Here is a 15,582-nt window from a genome sequence, read left to right as displayed (position 1 = left end):
GCTGTTGGCCATTTCAGTCTCTTCTCTGGAGAAATGTCCATCTGTGGACATCTGGGGGGCTCAGCGGTTGAGCATCTGCCTTCGGCTCAGGTCGTGACCCCCGGGTCCCGGGATCGAGTCCCGCATCGGGCTCCCCACAGGGAGCCTGCTTCTCCCTCTGCCTGTGTCTCTGCCTTTCTCTGTGTCTCTCAGGAATAAATTTTAAAAAAATCTTAATAAAAATATCCATTCACATTCTTTGCCTGGTTTTCAAACGAGGTGTTTGGCTTCTTTGTTGTTGACTCATAGGTGCTCTTTACATGTTCTGGATACGAATCCCTCATCAGACATATGACTTCTGAATATTTTGTCTTTTTGCACTCTCAGTTGTACCCTTTAATGCACAAAAGTTTGTCATGTTGATGAAATCCAATTTGTGTATTTTTTTTCTTTTCCTGCCTGTGATTTTGGTGTCATAGCCAAGAAATCATCTTCTTAACTAAATCCTACTCATCCCCAACCCTCCCCTTCCCCGTGGGCACCCAGGACCCCTCTGCTGGTCACATGCAGCTGGCCACACACATGCAAGTGTTCCGCGTGGCTCCATGTCCCCCACCCAGAGCCTGGGACGCGTCCTTCCTCGCAGCAGAAGCCCCTGCTGGCTTGAACATTCTTGGCTCTGGGCTTTGCTCTTCAGAATTTTGGTTCTCTAAGAATCACAGAATGTTAGCACAGATGTAGAAAGAATTAAAAAACAACAACAACAACCAGAAACGCTCTTTGAAATAAGAGCTGAGTGCTTTCCCCTTCTGCGGGAACAGCAGAAGTCCTAGGCCAGCTGGACTCCAGTTAGGACCCCCTCCCATGGCTTCTGTTGGTGTGAAAAGGCGCCCCCGGCTCTGTGCCCTCCTTCGTCCCCCGCCTCCGGGGGTCCGGGAGGAGGGAAGGGGTGAGGGGAAGGGGTGCGGGGAGGAAAGTGGGGAGCCCATGGTTTTCTCAGGCATCCTGGGAGAAAGGCGACAGCCTGTGGAAGAGAAAGCTGAGACAGGGCCGAGGGGGGCAGAGGGCGACATCGCAGGGGGTGGGAGTGGGGGTGGGGGTGGGAGGGGAGCCCCGAGCCGCTGCCCCCCATCCTGGATGATGACTCGCCGAGTGTCCACTGCCCAGAGCCACCCGCGGGGAGGAGGCTGTGCACGCATGCAGCGTGGACCACCCATGAGCACGCGGCAGGAGGGGGCGCCGAAGGAAGGGAGGGGAAACGTGGGAGCCCTCCCGGGACCCTGGGTGCTCCAGGCTTAGGGACGGCGCTGTGCACCGCTGAACAGCGCCCCCCCACTCAGGCCACCCAGAACCCCAGAGCCTGACCTCGTTTGGAAACAAGAGTCTCTGCAGATGTGATCCAGGTGAGGATCCCTTGGCTCCGATCCTACCAGCAGCAGCATCACAAGAAGGGGGACGTTTGGTCAAAGAAACGGAGACCCCGGGAGAAGGCCGAGCAGACACGGGGGTGGGGGCCCGACCGCGGCATCCACGAGGCTTGGTCCTGGAGGGGCTGCAGGCGGCTCCACTGATGGGAAGACGCGGATCTGATTCTGCCTCGGGGCCACCACGAGGTCCTGCTCACACCTGACTTCACCCCTGGGGTCAGACTCTGGGCCCCCGGGACCGTCCGGGATACGTTTGTATGTGCGAGGCCGCTCCGTTTGGGGGATCCCATCCCAGCAGCCCCAGGAAGGAACAAGGGTCTGACGGCTTCGTGGTCATCGCACAGCAGGGGGTGGCTCAGTCGAGTGAGCGTCCGACTCTGGATTTGGGCTCAGGTCATGGTCTCGGGGGCGTGGATGGAGCCCCGTGTTGGGCTCCACACTTGGCGGGGAGTCGGCTTGAGGTTTTCCCCCTCCCTCTGTCCCCGCTCGTGCTCTCTCTCTCTCCCTCTCTCTCAAACAAATAAATAAATCTTTAAAAGCAAAGCAGAGAGGCCCCTAAACCTGACGTCCCAGGAATGCCAGGTGGCTGAGCCTGGCTTGCCCTGGGGTCCCTGCCTCCAGCTGGGGGCCGGTCCCCCGCACAAATGAGGCAGACCCACTTCGGGGACAGTGAAGGGCAGGCTCTGAGCTCAGGGTCTCTTCCCCTTAGGGCTCAGGGGGCACCAGGCTTTGGCCCCTGGGCATCTGGCGGTGGGAGTACCCAGTGGGCCCGTGTACTTCCCCCACCCACCTGCCCCAGCAGAGGAGGGTTCCAGGTGGGCCCACCAATACCAACAGACGCACGGATGACTTGGGGGGACAAGCGCTACCCCCACGAACCCTCCGTGCCCTCCAGCACTGGGATGCACTCGTGTGTGACTCAGCCCCCCTGGGCTGCGGGATTTGGTGGTGGCACGGGGAGACACATGAGCCCGGGCCAGGAGGTGGAAGGACGGGCGGTGGGGACGGGTCTGCTGAGGAACGAGTGACCCAGGATAAAAGGACGCAGCATGAGGCCCCGCAGGGAAGGCAGCCAGGGCTGAGGGCACTGGGCAGAGGGCCTGGCCACTGGGGAGGGCCTGCGAGGCCTCGGGGGTTGGGGGGGCGGGTCTCACTGGGGGCGTGGGAGGGGACAAGCTGCAGGCCTTGGAGTGGTTGCTGGCGACCCGACAAATTTAGGGTCAACGTCACAGGACAGGGGCATCGCTCAAGGCCTCTCTGTGACGGCGATGAATCGAGACCAAGGCAAGAGCGCCGCCGGGTCATGTCTGGGTGCAAACACGGCACACACTGTCCAGACTCCGCAATCACCCCCCCTTTCCTCCAGATTCGAATGGCTTTTCCAATTCTGGCCTCAGCTTGCCCTGTTTTCCTGCCTTCCGGATAAGAATTATTAGGATACTACTCACACAATGACGCTGCCTCCTTGCCCCCCCCCACCCGTGGGGCCCCGGCGCTGGGTCTCCCAAGTCCTTGCTGACGCCCTCCTGAGGACACACATGCAGCCCTCCTGAGGACACACGTGCAGACTCCGCGGCTTCACCCCAGGTGGCCTCCCGGGGGTCGGTGGACGGTCGGTGACTGACACCTCATTACACCATTGAAAGAACTGTGGGTTTTACTTTGAATGATATAGGAAGCCACCAGATGGTTTCAAGCAAGGAGAAGTAGGTAGTGATTTTTGAAAGAAACATTCTGGGAGGCGAGTCAGGACGCCGTGTCTGGGAGCCCAAGTGTGGCATCTGCAGTGGGCGCTCTGTGGCTACTCGGGCGGGGGGGGCGCTCCCTGCCCTGCGAGGCCGAGAGGGAGCGAGGGCGAGGACGAGTGGGTGGTCTCGGTGTCCCAGAGGGGACTCCCAGGGGCTCCTGAGATGAGCAACCGGCCACGTGCACAGGACAGGGCTGTTTTCCTCGCTCTAAGCAGCCGGAACACAGAGCATCCTGCGGGAGGAGCACTGAGGAGCCTACCCCCGCTGCCACCTTGAAGCCCTCGGAGCGGGGAGGCCATCACACCCAAGACGCCCTGGAAGACAGACTTTGTCAAAAAAATAAAACCACCCCAAACCTGCAGGCATCCAGGAGCCGGGACACATCCGTGTGGTCCATGTCCCAGCCTGCCCAGGTGTCCGAGGGGGCGGCAGCCTGACCCGTGTCCAGTTGAACGGTGAGGTCATTCCCATGACCCTGGAGAACAGGGTCAGGACGACTGCTCATGCTCAGCCAGGAGAACTGAGGGGCCAGACTTGTGCACCCCTGACCACCCCGATCCCGGCTCAGAAGGAAGCACCCTACCCCACTCTATGCATCTACGGGGGTGCTTCCAACTTTGTCCAGGGGTGGGGGGGCTGGGCTAGCTAGGGGCTTCCTCCTCCTGGATGCTGACCACAACACGAGGCCTTGTCCTGTTAAGGTGAAACCATGTGGTGGGTGCATATGGGGGGGGGGGCGTCTTCCTCTGGTTACTGGCCCTAAAGGCAGAGGTAAAGGGTTGGCACTCGGCCCCGGCTGCCTCCCTGTCTGATCTGGCCACTTTTCCTGTTTCTCCCAGGACCCTCGCTCACCAGGACTGCTGGGTTCAAGCCTCATCCTGAGCCTGCCTCCCACCCCGGCACCCTGGCCTCCTGCACCCCAGGACCCCCTCTGTAGGACGAAGGTGGAGCTCTGGCGGCCAGAGGCTGCACCAGCACCAGCCCGGCCCAGCACAGCACAGCACAGCACACCGGGAGCCCCGCTCCCCAGCTCCGTGCACCAGGGTCCCGCCCCCGGGCTCAACCCCACATCTTGCCGGGAAACCACGTGCCTGCAAGGGCCGCGCAACGGCCTGCAACGGCCACGGGAACGCCAGCCTGTCGGCGCTTCTGTCTTGCGGTGGGATCAAGAGTTTTTATACTTTCCTGTGTTTTCCAAATTTTTTATACCGAACACGTGTTAGTTATGTAATTTAAATTTTATTTATTTATTTTTAAACCAAGTTCTCCAGCCAACTGTGCTGCTCCCCGGCGCGGTAACTTTCCTTTGAGTCAGACTTCTGGGTGAAGTCAAGGCGCACGACCCCCCCCCCGCCCCCCAGGCTCACAGGCCTGCACCCTGGCGTCCCCCTCGCTGGACCGCGGGGCCGGGCTCAGCGCTGCGGACACCTGCCCTCCGGCAGCCCCGCGGACGCCCCGCGCCCCCGTGTCCCCTCCATCCTCCCTGCCGCGGCCCCGAAGGCCGGCCCCCGCCCACGGCCCCCAGCTGCCCGGGGTCCAGTCCCCGCCTCCTCCCGGTCCAGCAACGGCGGCCCTGAGCTCGCCAGGGAGGGGGCGGGGACGGGGGCCCTAACTGCAGGTATCGGGGGTCGGGAGGGGCGGGGTAAATCCCCCCACCCCCGGCAGGCCGGCCGCGGCTGCTCCGCTCCAGGGGAGGGGGAGGAGTGTTGGACAGTGAACGGGGTGGACGGCCTCCCGCCTCCACCTGCCCCCGGGCCTCCCAGTGCGGGCGCCGCTGCGCGCCAAGCGCGGCACAGGGACCCAGTGGGCGCCGAGGCCCGGCTGCCCGGGTCTGGGAGATCAGGACCCGGCCCGGACCGAGACGCAACGGGGTTGCCACGGCGACGCGCTCGGGCGCGCGGTGATTGGCCAAGTGTAGAGGGGCGGGGCCCGGGAGATGCTCTCGCGAGAGCTCGCCCTTCCGGCTTCCGGCCGGCAGGAGCTGGCGGGGGCCGGCGGGGCGGGGCTTCCGGCCGGGGCGTGGTCTTGGCCGCAGCCCTCACCTGCGGGGGGGCGGGGGCGGGTGTGCGCGGACCTGGGCGCGTCTTCCGCGCGCCGTGCTGCCCCCTCCGCCCCGGGCCGCCCTCTCGCCTCGCCTCCCGCCCCGGCCCCTGAGCGGGGTCTCCCTCCGTGTGCCCTCGACACGCAGCCCGTGACCTCGTGGTGCCCCCTCCCCGCGGTCCCCAGGTCCCCGGATGGAGAGGCGGAGCCTTCCCGAGGACCACTCCCTCCCTGCGCCCTGGACGCCCGCCGGCCCTGGGACCTGCTGCTCCTGCCCTCGCTCCTCTCTGCCCCAGGGCCTTTGCACTTGCAGGCCCCTGGGCCTGGGCCGGCTGCGCCCCGCCGCACAGAGACCTGCCCGGCTCTCACCTCCTTGGGGCTTTGCCCAGCCCGACGCCCTGAGCAGACGACCCTCCCCGTGCCCCCGCCCCCTGCCGGTGTTCTGTGCACAGGCCTTAGCGCCATCCGCGCGGTGCGGCCTGAACGGCGCAGGGGGTGCAGCGGGGGTGCAGCGGCTGTTGCTCAGGCCGCAGCAGGTGCTCGGGGAACACTGCACACCGAGCAGGTGAATGAGGGCTCCTTGCTGCTCGTCCTCCCCGTCCTCCCCCGGGGTGATTCTCTGGCAGGGGAGCCAGCAGGAAGGAGCGACTGCCCACGTACCAAGTGCCTTACTTTCAACATCTCGCTCCGAAAAAGCTCGCTCGTGTGGGAGGAGCGAGGCGCTCAGGGAATCCTACCCTCAGACACCGGCCCCCTCTGCTCGGGATGCTCTGGGGCCCAGATGTGCCCCGTTGGACCAGGGCCTGGGGCGCCCCCAAGGCTCTCCGCCTGGCGGGAGGGACTCCCGGGCGAGGATGGCGGCCGTGCAGGGGAGCGGGAAGCACAATCCCGGCGGCGACGAGGGCAGCGGGGCGGCTGCTGGGGAGGGCTGGGGGTGGCGGTCCTCGGAACTCCCCCCGGCCCCGGAGGCCACTCCTGCCGTGAGTCGTGCCCCCGAACGGTCACTGTCCACTGCCTGGCCTGCGCTCGTGTGGGTCTGGCTGCCCGTCCTCACGCGCGATGGAGCAGGACGAGCCTCCAGCTGGACGGGCTGCCCGCAGACGGCTAAGCGGGGCCACCATGTGCTGCCAGCCTCGTGGGGAGCAGGGCACAGGCCACCCGGCAGCCAGATGCTCCCAGCCTCGCTGTGGTGCCACGGCGGTTCCTTCAGGAGCTGGAGCCCCGGTGTCCCCTCCTCTGCGCCTGCCGCCTGTCAGCTCCCGTGGCCAGGGTTTTGGGGTGGTCGGCCGGGAAGGGGCGCGTGCTGCCCTGACCTGGGGCGGCCACCTGCCTGGCCCGGGCGGACACGGGCTCTGCCTCAACCTCCACGGCCCTCGGGGCCCCGCAGCAAGGGGAGCAGAACCGGCCCCCAGGTTCCCGAGGCAGCCCCCGCCCAGGGCCCACTGCGCCGGGGCTTCCCCCAAGGGCCAGGCCAGGGGGATCCCGAGCTCCTTGAGGTGGTCGGGGCGGCCGGCAGGGCACCAGCTGGCTCGGCAGGACACGGAGCCCCAGAGACCCGTCCTTCTGCGGCAGGAAGCCTGGGACCTGCTCTGGGGCCGTCTCCAGTTTGCATTCCCTGTGCCCTCACGGGGCGTCGCTGGGCTCAGGGCAGGGAGAGCCGCCCCGCTCGCTCATTTTCCCGCGGCCGGAAATCAGGGAAGCCGGGCTGAGGCCAGGACACGGCCAGGATTAGGGACGAGTGTCCTGCCCCAAGCGAGGAGTTCTGAGGCTGCAGCTGGGCCGGGGCCGGGGCCGGGGTCGGGGTCGGAGCTGAAGGCGTGAACAGAAGCAGCCCCAGCGGGCGGTGGCCGGGCGGCACCTCCTCACCCGGGCCCCTCCTGTGGGGTCACACGGAGCCGCACCCCCCCCAGCATCCTCCTCCCTCCGTGACGCCCCCTGGAAGCCTGTGCCCGAAGCCGGGCCTGGTCACTTTCCCAGACGCAGAGGGGATCCCCGGCCACGGTCACACGGCTTGGTCATAGGCCTTCAGGGTCCAGGTGCAGCGGCGGGCGGGGCGGCCGGTACCGGGTTCCGGGGCGCGGGACACACAGCCAAGGGGCAGAAGAGAGGTGCGGGCCCCCTGGGGCCCCCGGAGGGGGCAGCGGGGAGGAAGGGAGTGGTCCCCACACTGGAGGAGGCCCGGGGCCGTGCCCTGGGCGGGAGGGTGTCTCTGGAGCCCGGGCGCCCCTGGGGGTGGCGGGAAAGGCCGCGTGGGGGGCCCAGACCCGGTGGGCACCGGGAGCCCGGCCCGGAGCCATCAGAACTTGTGAGGCCCCGGGAAGTGTCGTGGGCTTGGAGGCCGAGGCGGCCGGGGGCACAGCCGCACTTGGGGAAACCGCTTTTCAGCAAGTGCCGGGAGCTTTCTGGGAAGCAGGCGGAGTATAAATCATAAACAAACGCAAAGTCTGCAGGTGGGCGTGGGCCGGCCGGAAGAGGGAGAGACCGCAGGCAGAGACCTCACCGTCCCAAGCATCTGGAGCCGGTACCCCGACCTTGACCCCACTGCCCGGTGGCCTGGCGGGTGGCGGGGGGGTGGGGGGGGGTGGGGGGGGTGGGGGGGTTTGGGGGGTGGCTGCTGGGGCTCCTGCAGAGGGTGCCGCTGGGCCCTCAGGCCTCAGGGAGCTGACTTGCCAGGCCACAGGGCAGGCCCAGGGCAGACCCTAGGCCAGGGTGGAGAAGGCCCCCGGGCTCCTGCCACCCGAGGAGGTGCAGGCCTGAGTCTCCCTCGGACAAAAACAGGCCCGGTGGACACTCATCCGTGTGGGAGGTGTCTCACCAAATGTTTGAAAGGGAAAAAAATCCCATTTTCTTAGCTTTTTTTTTTCCTTTCTATTTTTTGATTATTTTTCTAGATGACTTCATTTCTAAGAAGGGTGTAGGGGAGAGAAGGAGGACAGAGGGAGGGAGGACATGCGCCCCGAGGAGAGCCAGGCGCGAGGGGAGCAAGGGTGGAGGGGGCAGAGGCCGGTGCCGGGACCCAGGGAGGAGCCGAGGCCTGTCTACCTCAGGGAAGGCGGGTGTCCTGTCCCCACCAGGGTCCTTCCCCCTGCTGACCCCTCCCAGCCAGCTCGGCGCCCACGAGGCCCTGGGCAGAGGGCAGCCCGGCCAGCTGGGACCGAAGGGAGCTCCTCGCTGGCCCCGGCCTCTGCCCAGGGCAGAGCCGGAAGCGGTGGGCAACCGCACACACCGCGTGGGGCCCACAGAGCCGCCCCCGCCAGCCCCCCCAGGGGCAACAGTCGTCAGTGGCTCCGGGAATCCCCTGGACAGCTGTGCACTTGTCGGTGCCACATGTCCTGGAGCCACCTGCCGACCCACGGCCCACATGCGAGACCTGGGCTCCGAAGGCAGAAGTCAGTACCTGCGTCCCGACGCCCTGCAGCCCAGACTCGGGGCACCTTGGGGGGGGTGACCGGGGCGCTTGCCCTTGGGGAGTCTGGGCTGCAGGGCGTCGGGACGCAGGTGCTGACTTCTGCCTTCGGAGCCCGGGCCCGTGTAAGGCGGAGAAGGCCCGCGAGGCGGCCTGGCCGCTGAGCCCCAGGATGACCCGTCCCGGGCCGTCTCCCCGCCCCCGCTGACCTCTGCCTCCACCTTCAGGGGGCATTCTGGGTCTGAGCCTCCGCCACCCTCTGCCTTCCTCTAACCACACTGGACACTGGGGTTGGGCCCCCCGTGAGCTCATCTCAAGATCCTTAACTTACTTATGTCTGCAAAGACTCTTACTCTAAGTTCTGGGGGCACATCCTTTGGGGGCCCCCATCCAGTCCACCCCAAGAGGCATGAGAAATGGGCATGGTGCCCGGGCCGGGGGGGGGGGAGGATGGGGGAAGGAGCGTTGGGGCAGGAGGGGGAGCCCTCGGACCCCAGGGCAGCTGTGTCAGCACGTCCCAGCTGCTGGCGCCACGAGCACCCCGCTTCCTCCCAGGCCCCGGGCGCCCCTGTCCTTGAGAGGCCGCCTTGCCCCTTCCCCAGGCCAGAGCCCCCGTGCCCCGAGCTCGCCCTTCCCGGCTCCTCCCGGATGGCTGCGCTCCCATCTGCGGCAGCGCAGAGGTGGGGAACCCTCAGGGTGCACGTCTGCGTGCACTCCCGTCCACGTGTCCCGTCCTTGGACCGCCTGCCAAGGAGATGCCGACGGAGGAGGGTGCAGCCCCTCGGGGCGGGACGACCTGCGAGGTTCCCACAGGCACCCTGGGGCTCAAACGCCCGCGCCCCGCTCCGGCCCGTGACCCCTTCCCGCCAGCGCCCCCCCACCTCCCCGTTCGCCAGGCTCAACCCACGTCAGAGCTTGAACCCTCCTCAGAGCAGGGAACTCAGCACCTAACAAAATGGCAAATTTCACGGACAATCCCGTGTCCTTCATTGAGGGAGAGCCCGTCCGCGTCCGGTAACTTGATCCAGGACAAAGTGCTTCATTTCTTCCCTTTCTTGAAAAGCGGGGCTTGGCCCCTCCGCGCGCATCACCCTCCCTAGGAGGGTTTCTGGCCTCCCGATGCCCCACCTACAACATCAAGGACACAGGTCCTTGGGTCATGAGACGGCGACGGGGGCACTTTGGACAGTGTCCCCAGCACCATGCCTGGGTCAGCGGAACTGAGGTAAGGACCGCGCTGCCCTGCAGGTGACAGGCTCTCTCTGCCCCAGGGGATGCGCAGCCATTTGGTCACCTCGACTGCCTCGAGCCGGGGCCACCACGGACAGTCACCCTGCCACAGCGCAGCAGCAATGTCATACTTTGGAAAAGAAAAAGAAAAAAAAAAGGCAACCACCAACAAGCGGAGAGGCTGAGTAACAGCTGAGCTGAGTCACGCCGGGCGGGCGGAGGCGGCTGCGGGCCGGGGGGGCGGGGGGGCCGCCCGGGGATGGGGGGAGGCGAGGGGCACCCGGGCCCACCTGGCACCCTCCCCTGGGCTTCTGGACTGGGCAGGGGTGTGGCGCCGGGCAGCCACTGGTGGGGTGGTTGGTGGGGAGCCCCAGGAGTCGGGGGAGCCCTCCCCACCGGCTCAGCCCCAGCAGCCCGGGGCCTCCCCCGCCTAGTGCTCCTGTGCCCATGAGGCGGCGGCCGGGGGCAGGAGCTCGGCGGCCTCGGGCGTCTGGGCCCCCAGCGCCTGTCCCCTTCCTTGTCAGCCAGGAACCCTGAGCTACGTACATTCTGGCGCCTGCCCATTGGCCCCCGCCCAACCCCCCGTGCCCTCCCGGGCCTGTTGGGCTGTGGGCTGTTTTCTCCAACCTCCCCACCCCTGCGCCCTCCCCCGCAGTGCCCCTGAGGGTCCCGAGTTGGGGGCCCATGGCACCCAGGCAGGCCGGCTCCCCTGCCTTCGTGCATCCGGGCCCCGTGACCTGATAGGACCCTCACTGCACGACTCCAGCTGCAGCCAGGCTGCAGGTCCCGCTTGTGCGGCACCCCACGGGGACCTGGCCTGACATTTGGGGCTACCCTGACCCCTCTGGGGGCCCCAGCCTCGGAGCACACGGCAGTTGCTGCCCACGTGCCCTGGACTGTGCTGGTGTCCCTGCCACCCTCATGTCCTGGCGGGGGGGGGGCCTGCAGATGGCAGGCGTCTCTTTGCTGAGGACACCCCCATCCTGCTGAAGCTTGGGGTTCAGGAGCTGGGAGGCACCCCGGAGGTGTTCCTTGAGGCCCCGAGAGGGGCCCTGCTTGCCCGAGGCCATCCGGCCAGCAGCGGCAAGTGTCCCTGCCCTGCCCAGTGCCTCAGCGCCCTGCCACGTGCCTCACCCCACACCCGGAGCCCCTGTGATCCCAGCCCCCTCTCCCTCCCCAGCACTCCCCGCTCCCCCACCGGCCTGCCTCCGCCCCCACGCTCTGGCGGGAAGGGGTTCCTATGGCACCCCTTCCCCCGCACACACTTAGCTCACTGGCAGCCCATCTGCCCCGAGACAGTTAGCAGCAGATGCCTCCTTGCACAGCGGTGCCTGAAGTGAGGCAGCCCTGCGCTTGCCGGACGCGAGCCCTGCCAGCCAGGCCCAGGGGGCTCACGCAACACTTGGCGGAGGCAGGGGACCCCCCCCCCCCGGAGGGCCCACAGGGCTGCGGAGTGGGGTGTGGGCTGGAATGGGAGCTGCCCTTGCAGCCCCCAGCCCTGCGCCGGCCAGGGCTCCAGCTGCCTCGAAGGGAGTTGGCGGGTGAGACGCTCTTAGCAGGCTGCACACCTCGGGGGGCAGGGTTCTGCGGCTCTCAGACTCCCTGGGGAAGGCCCGAAATGTGGGGGTGCTGCTCCCAAGCCCCCGGCCATCCCCTTCCCCAAGAAGGAGGCTGGCGGACCCCCTGGGCAGACCCCACAGGAGGCCCGGGCCCTCGGCTGGGGTTGTGGGGCAGGTTTTTTGCTGTCAGCTGGCCTCAGGCCCCGGCCTGCTGGGCCCCAGGGCCAATTCCAGCCTCCCCCTGCTCCCTCCATCTCCAGGGGCTTCCCTTACTACCACTGGACACAGGTGGCCGAGCAGGGTCAGGGTGTCTGGCACTGGGCCTGCTGGGAAGAGGTGGCCATCGTCCCTGGAACCATCCACCATCTCCCATGCACGTGGCCAGTTGGCAAGGAGCCTGGTTTCCATGGCAGCAGCCTCTAGCCCTGGGTCTGGGAGGAAGGGCCGCTGAGGACCCCGGAGCTCAGCCTTGGCTCCCGCCCTGCCCTCCGCAGCCCTAGGAGCGAGCTCTGTAGCCGTGGGCGCCCAGCCACGCCCTGGGGTGCCAGCCTCTCACGGTGGGGGGGACGGACGGCGGCGGCTGCTAGGCCCCCACCCACTGACGCGGGGCGGCGCACTCACGCTCCATCCCCAACAGAGACAGAAGAAGGAACTGGCCGAGCCTGGAGCTCTGGGGACTCTGGTTTGACATTAGGTGGAATTTCCTGATTCTGGGAAGAAGGAGAACAGTTCAGTGATCTGCACCCGGGGCTGCTGGCCTGTCTTGCTCCCGGCCTGCGGCGCAGCGTCCGCGTGAGTGGTGACGGAGCGAGAGGCCGTGAGAGCCGGCCTGCCCGGGGCAGAGGAATGGACGACTCGACCCCTGAGGACTCCCTCAGCTAGGACCCCAGAGCCACGAAAATCCAAGCTGCCCCCCGCCCCGCTGCCGTTTACCGTGTTTTCCTCCCTCCTCCCAGCGCCCCCGTGTGTGGGGCGAGCGTGCAGACACACACACACAGACGCACACGCCCCCGGGCCGCCTCTGCTCCCCTCACATCTTGCCTTTGTTTTGCTTCAGCGGGGCTCGAATGGGGACACGCTGCACTCACAATTGGCAGCTTCCTCCGGTCCCCCCACGGAGGTGCCATATGTCAGTGTCATGAATAAGCACGAGGCTCCGGGGCAGGGAGGGCTGGGAAGTGGCAGCTGCCAATCACCGCTGAGGAGACGTGAGGGGGCCATCCCTGGGTGGGGGTCGGCTGCACGGTGGGGGGAGGCCGGGGGGCACAGCCCGGGCCGAGCCACGGGAACAGCGCTGGTCCTGACCCAGAGGGACCGCCGCGTTCCTGGAGACCAAGCAAGCCCGGAAGGCGCGGTGGCATTGGTGGCCCCCGGCCCTGCCTGGTCCGTCTGTGTGCCCGCTGGCCAGCCCACACCACCTGCTCCGGGATGTCCCCCCCGCTCCCGGGCCACATCCCTCGTGTTCCTCACTCCCCGGCCTCTTCCGAGGAGTGGAAGAGGCTCCATCCGAGCCCCCCCGCCTGCCCTGTGAGTAGCTTGCGGGCCGGGCACCCGGCCGGGCACCTCTGCGGGGCACTGCTCACTCTCACAGCATCGCTGGGAACCAAGGATCACCAGCCCCATTTACAGGTGAGGAAACTGAGGCCAGAACGGTTTAAGACACTGCGAGTCCTACAGGCCCGTGGACGAGCTGCCCTCGGCTCAGTTGGCCGCTTCACTGGCCGAGGCTCGAGCCTGCGCTGTGCTGGGAGCCTGCGCCCGGCCGCCCCGAGCCCTCACCCTGACACCCGCCACTCCGCCTTGGCCACCCTGCCTGCGGCTGCACTTATGCAGCTGGGATCCTAGAGCCACCACACAGGTCACGGTCCCCTGAATGCACACTGGTCCCTCGCAGCTCGGTCCCATCCCTGACCAGCAGCGACCAGGTCGGGCCTGAGCCCGCAGGTGGTCATGAGGTGAATGAATGATGGACAGAGGCAGGCTGCGAGGCAAGAGCAGCGCACCGAGGGGCCCTTAGCGTGACTGCAGAGGTGTGTGTCCTGGGGCGATGGAGGCCGGGCCCCGCCCCCCTGGGCACCCCAGGCCTCTGCCTTCATTCCAGGCCCTGCTGGAGGCTGAGGCGGTGACTGCTGGGGATCAGATTAACCGCTCCAGGTTAATTGGCTGTCCCCCGCTACCAGCATGACAGATCCTGCTTGACATTTCCCTAGATAGTTGATACCCAAGTAATTTGTCATGGAGACCTTGTTATATGCCAACTAGGTCCCCTAAGCCGTCAGCGTCTGTGCCCCAGAAACAAGATTGGCAAGTTAATAATGGAACCTTAATCACGCTGTCTCCTGCTGGCATTGGGAGAGAATTACCCAGAGACAAGATGGGGCATCGCTGGGCAGAGGCCCTGCTTTCTAGGGCCTTGGAACAGAGCATCCTGAGAGATCCTGAAGCCACTGCCCCTTCCCGAGAAGGTCCCCTCCCCTGGCTCCCAGCGGGGTGTGCCCTTCCTCTGGTGAGTGTTTCGTCCACTGAGGACCTCCCTCCATGGGTGCGCTGATTCACTGCCTGGCTCCACCCTAGCCACGGCGATCAAGCCAAGCAGGGACCGTGCTCGGGCTGGGTCAGCCTGTACCCAGGGCCATGGCCCTGGCGCTTTCGCCAGAGCCTTTGGGACTGGAGGGGGCACTCTGCCTGGGAACATACAGGGGAGAATGTAAGCCTGGGGCTGCCGCCAGCCACCCGGCCCCCCGAAGAGAGAGGCCCCCAGAACAGCGCCCACAGGGAGAAAGCAGGTGTGTGGTTCACGCAGTCGCTCTGCCCCTAGCGTGAACTAACAAGCTCGCTTTTGCTTCCTGTGATTTACGTCGGCTTCTGTCGCATGCAATTTGCAGGGTTCTCAGCTCAAACACCTCCAGGCTCTCACCCCAGGATTTGAGCCCACCTGCAGAACCTGTGTAGGGCCTGATCTCAAATGAGCACAGAGGGGCACCCGGGCAGGAAGACAGCCAGGGGGAGGACAGGGCCAGAGCTGGCAGGGAAGGGATTTTTCAGGGTGGCACAGCCTCTGCCCTAGGGAGGGGGTGGCAGGGTGAGGAAGGAGTAAAAGTAGGGCAGGGGCTCTCTGGTGGCACCCCTGCGGCGGCAGCAGCTCCAGCACCACGGACAGCGGCGGCCCCCCCCACCTGCAGCCAGGCAGCCCCGCGGAGCGCATGGTGGCTTCTCCAGGGTCCCTGAGGGTCCCACATCATGAAATGAGACAGTGTTGATAGATACCTGAGGGTCATCACGGTATCCTTGCACCTTAGAGACAAAAACTCTTCTGGGGAGTTTAAGCAAATCAGCCACTTTCCCAGGTCTCTGATGGGAGACCAGAAGGGACACAGGTTTCTGGGTGAGGGTGAGGGTGGAGTTGTTGCTCTCCGATACTCGCTCTCGAGAAGCCACCGGATGGTGCACACCACTAGTGCAAGGGAGCAGACCCAAACAAAGGACTGCTGCACAGAACCCACGAAGGAGGGGACTCAACACAGGAGAGATTAGGGTGGAGACATGTCCTTGGTGATGGGTGTGTAGCAGGTGTACAAGGCAATCGAGAAAGGTGGGCATAGGAGGAACGGCTCGGAGTTAGCTGGGTTTTGCTGCTAACAAATTGTCCCAGAACAAAGATCTAGTGTCTCGCACAGTTTCTGAGGGATAGGAACCCAGGCGTATGCTGGCTAGCTGGTTCTGGTTCAAGGTCCCTCATGAGGCTGCACTCGGGATGACAGCCAGGACTGTGGACATGGAAAGTGTGCACTTAGAGGATGGCTTCCTCACATGCTGAGCGGCTGGTGGGCTCCGTTCCTTGCCATGAGGACTCCACAGAGCAGCTTATGACATGGCAGCTGCCCTCAAAGTGAACGATGAGAGAGAGAGAGAGCGCCATCAAGAAAAAAGTCCCAACAATCAATGTGGCCAGAGGACTGCACAAGCCTGGGGGCCGTGGATCGCTGGGCACCATCTCGGGGGCTGGCTACCACAGGCTCTATGGGCCACAAACCAAATTCAGAGATGGCTTGATGTTTTTCATGTACCAAATAAAGAGACTTCTATTTTTGTTGCAGGGTTTAGGGATGAATAAGTAATAGGCACACAGAAAATAACCCAAAACATGAGGCAATTATTAAGTCCAGGAAAAACAAGAGTTTGTACGAGAAAGA

General features: G+C 65.5%; 1 long non-coding RNA gene across 1 annotated transcript; it reads left to right on the top strand.

The window, feature by feature from the left end:
* The first annotated feature begins 3,643 nt into the window (after positions 1 to 3,643).
* Positions 3,644 to 4,429, top strand: LOC140607577 (uncharacterized). Its single transcript, XR_012009553.1, has 2 exons — positions 3,644 to 3,855; positions 3,994 to 4,429. It is a non-coding gene; the product is annotated as an uncharacterized lncRNA (long non-coding RNA).
* The last annotated feature ends 11,153 nt before the right edge of the window (positions 4,430 to 15,582 follow it).

The sequence above is a fragment of the Canis lupus genome, chromosome 16, assembly GCF_048164855.1.
Source record: "Canis lupus baileyi chromosome 16, mCanLup2.hap1, whole genome shotgun sequence".
Lineage (NCBI taxonomy): Eukaryota > Metazoa > Chordata > Mammalia > Carnivora > Canidae > Canis > Canis lupus.
This window is presented reverse-complemented; position numbering and strand designations above follow the sequence as displayed.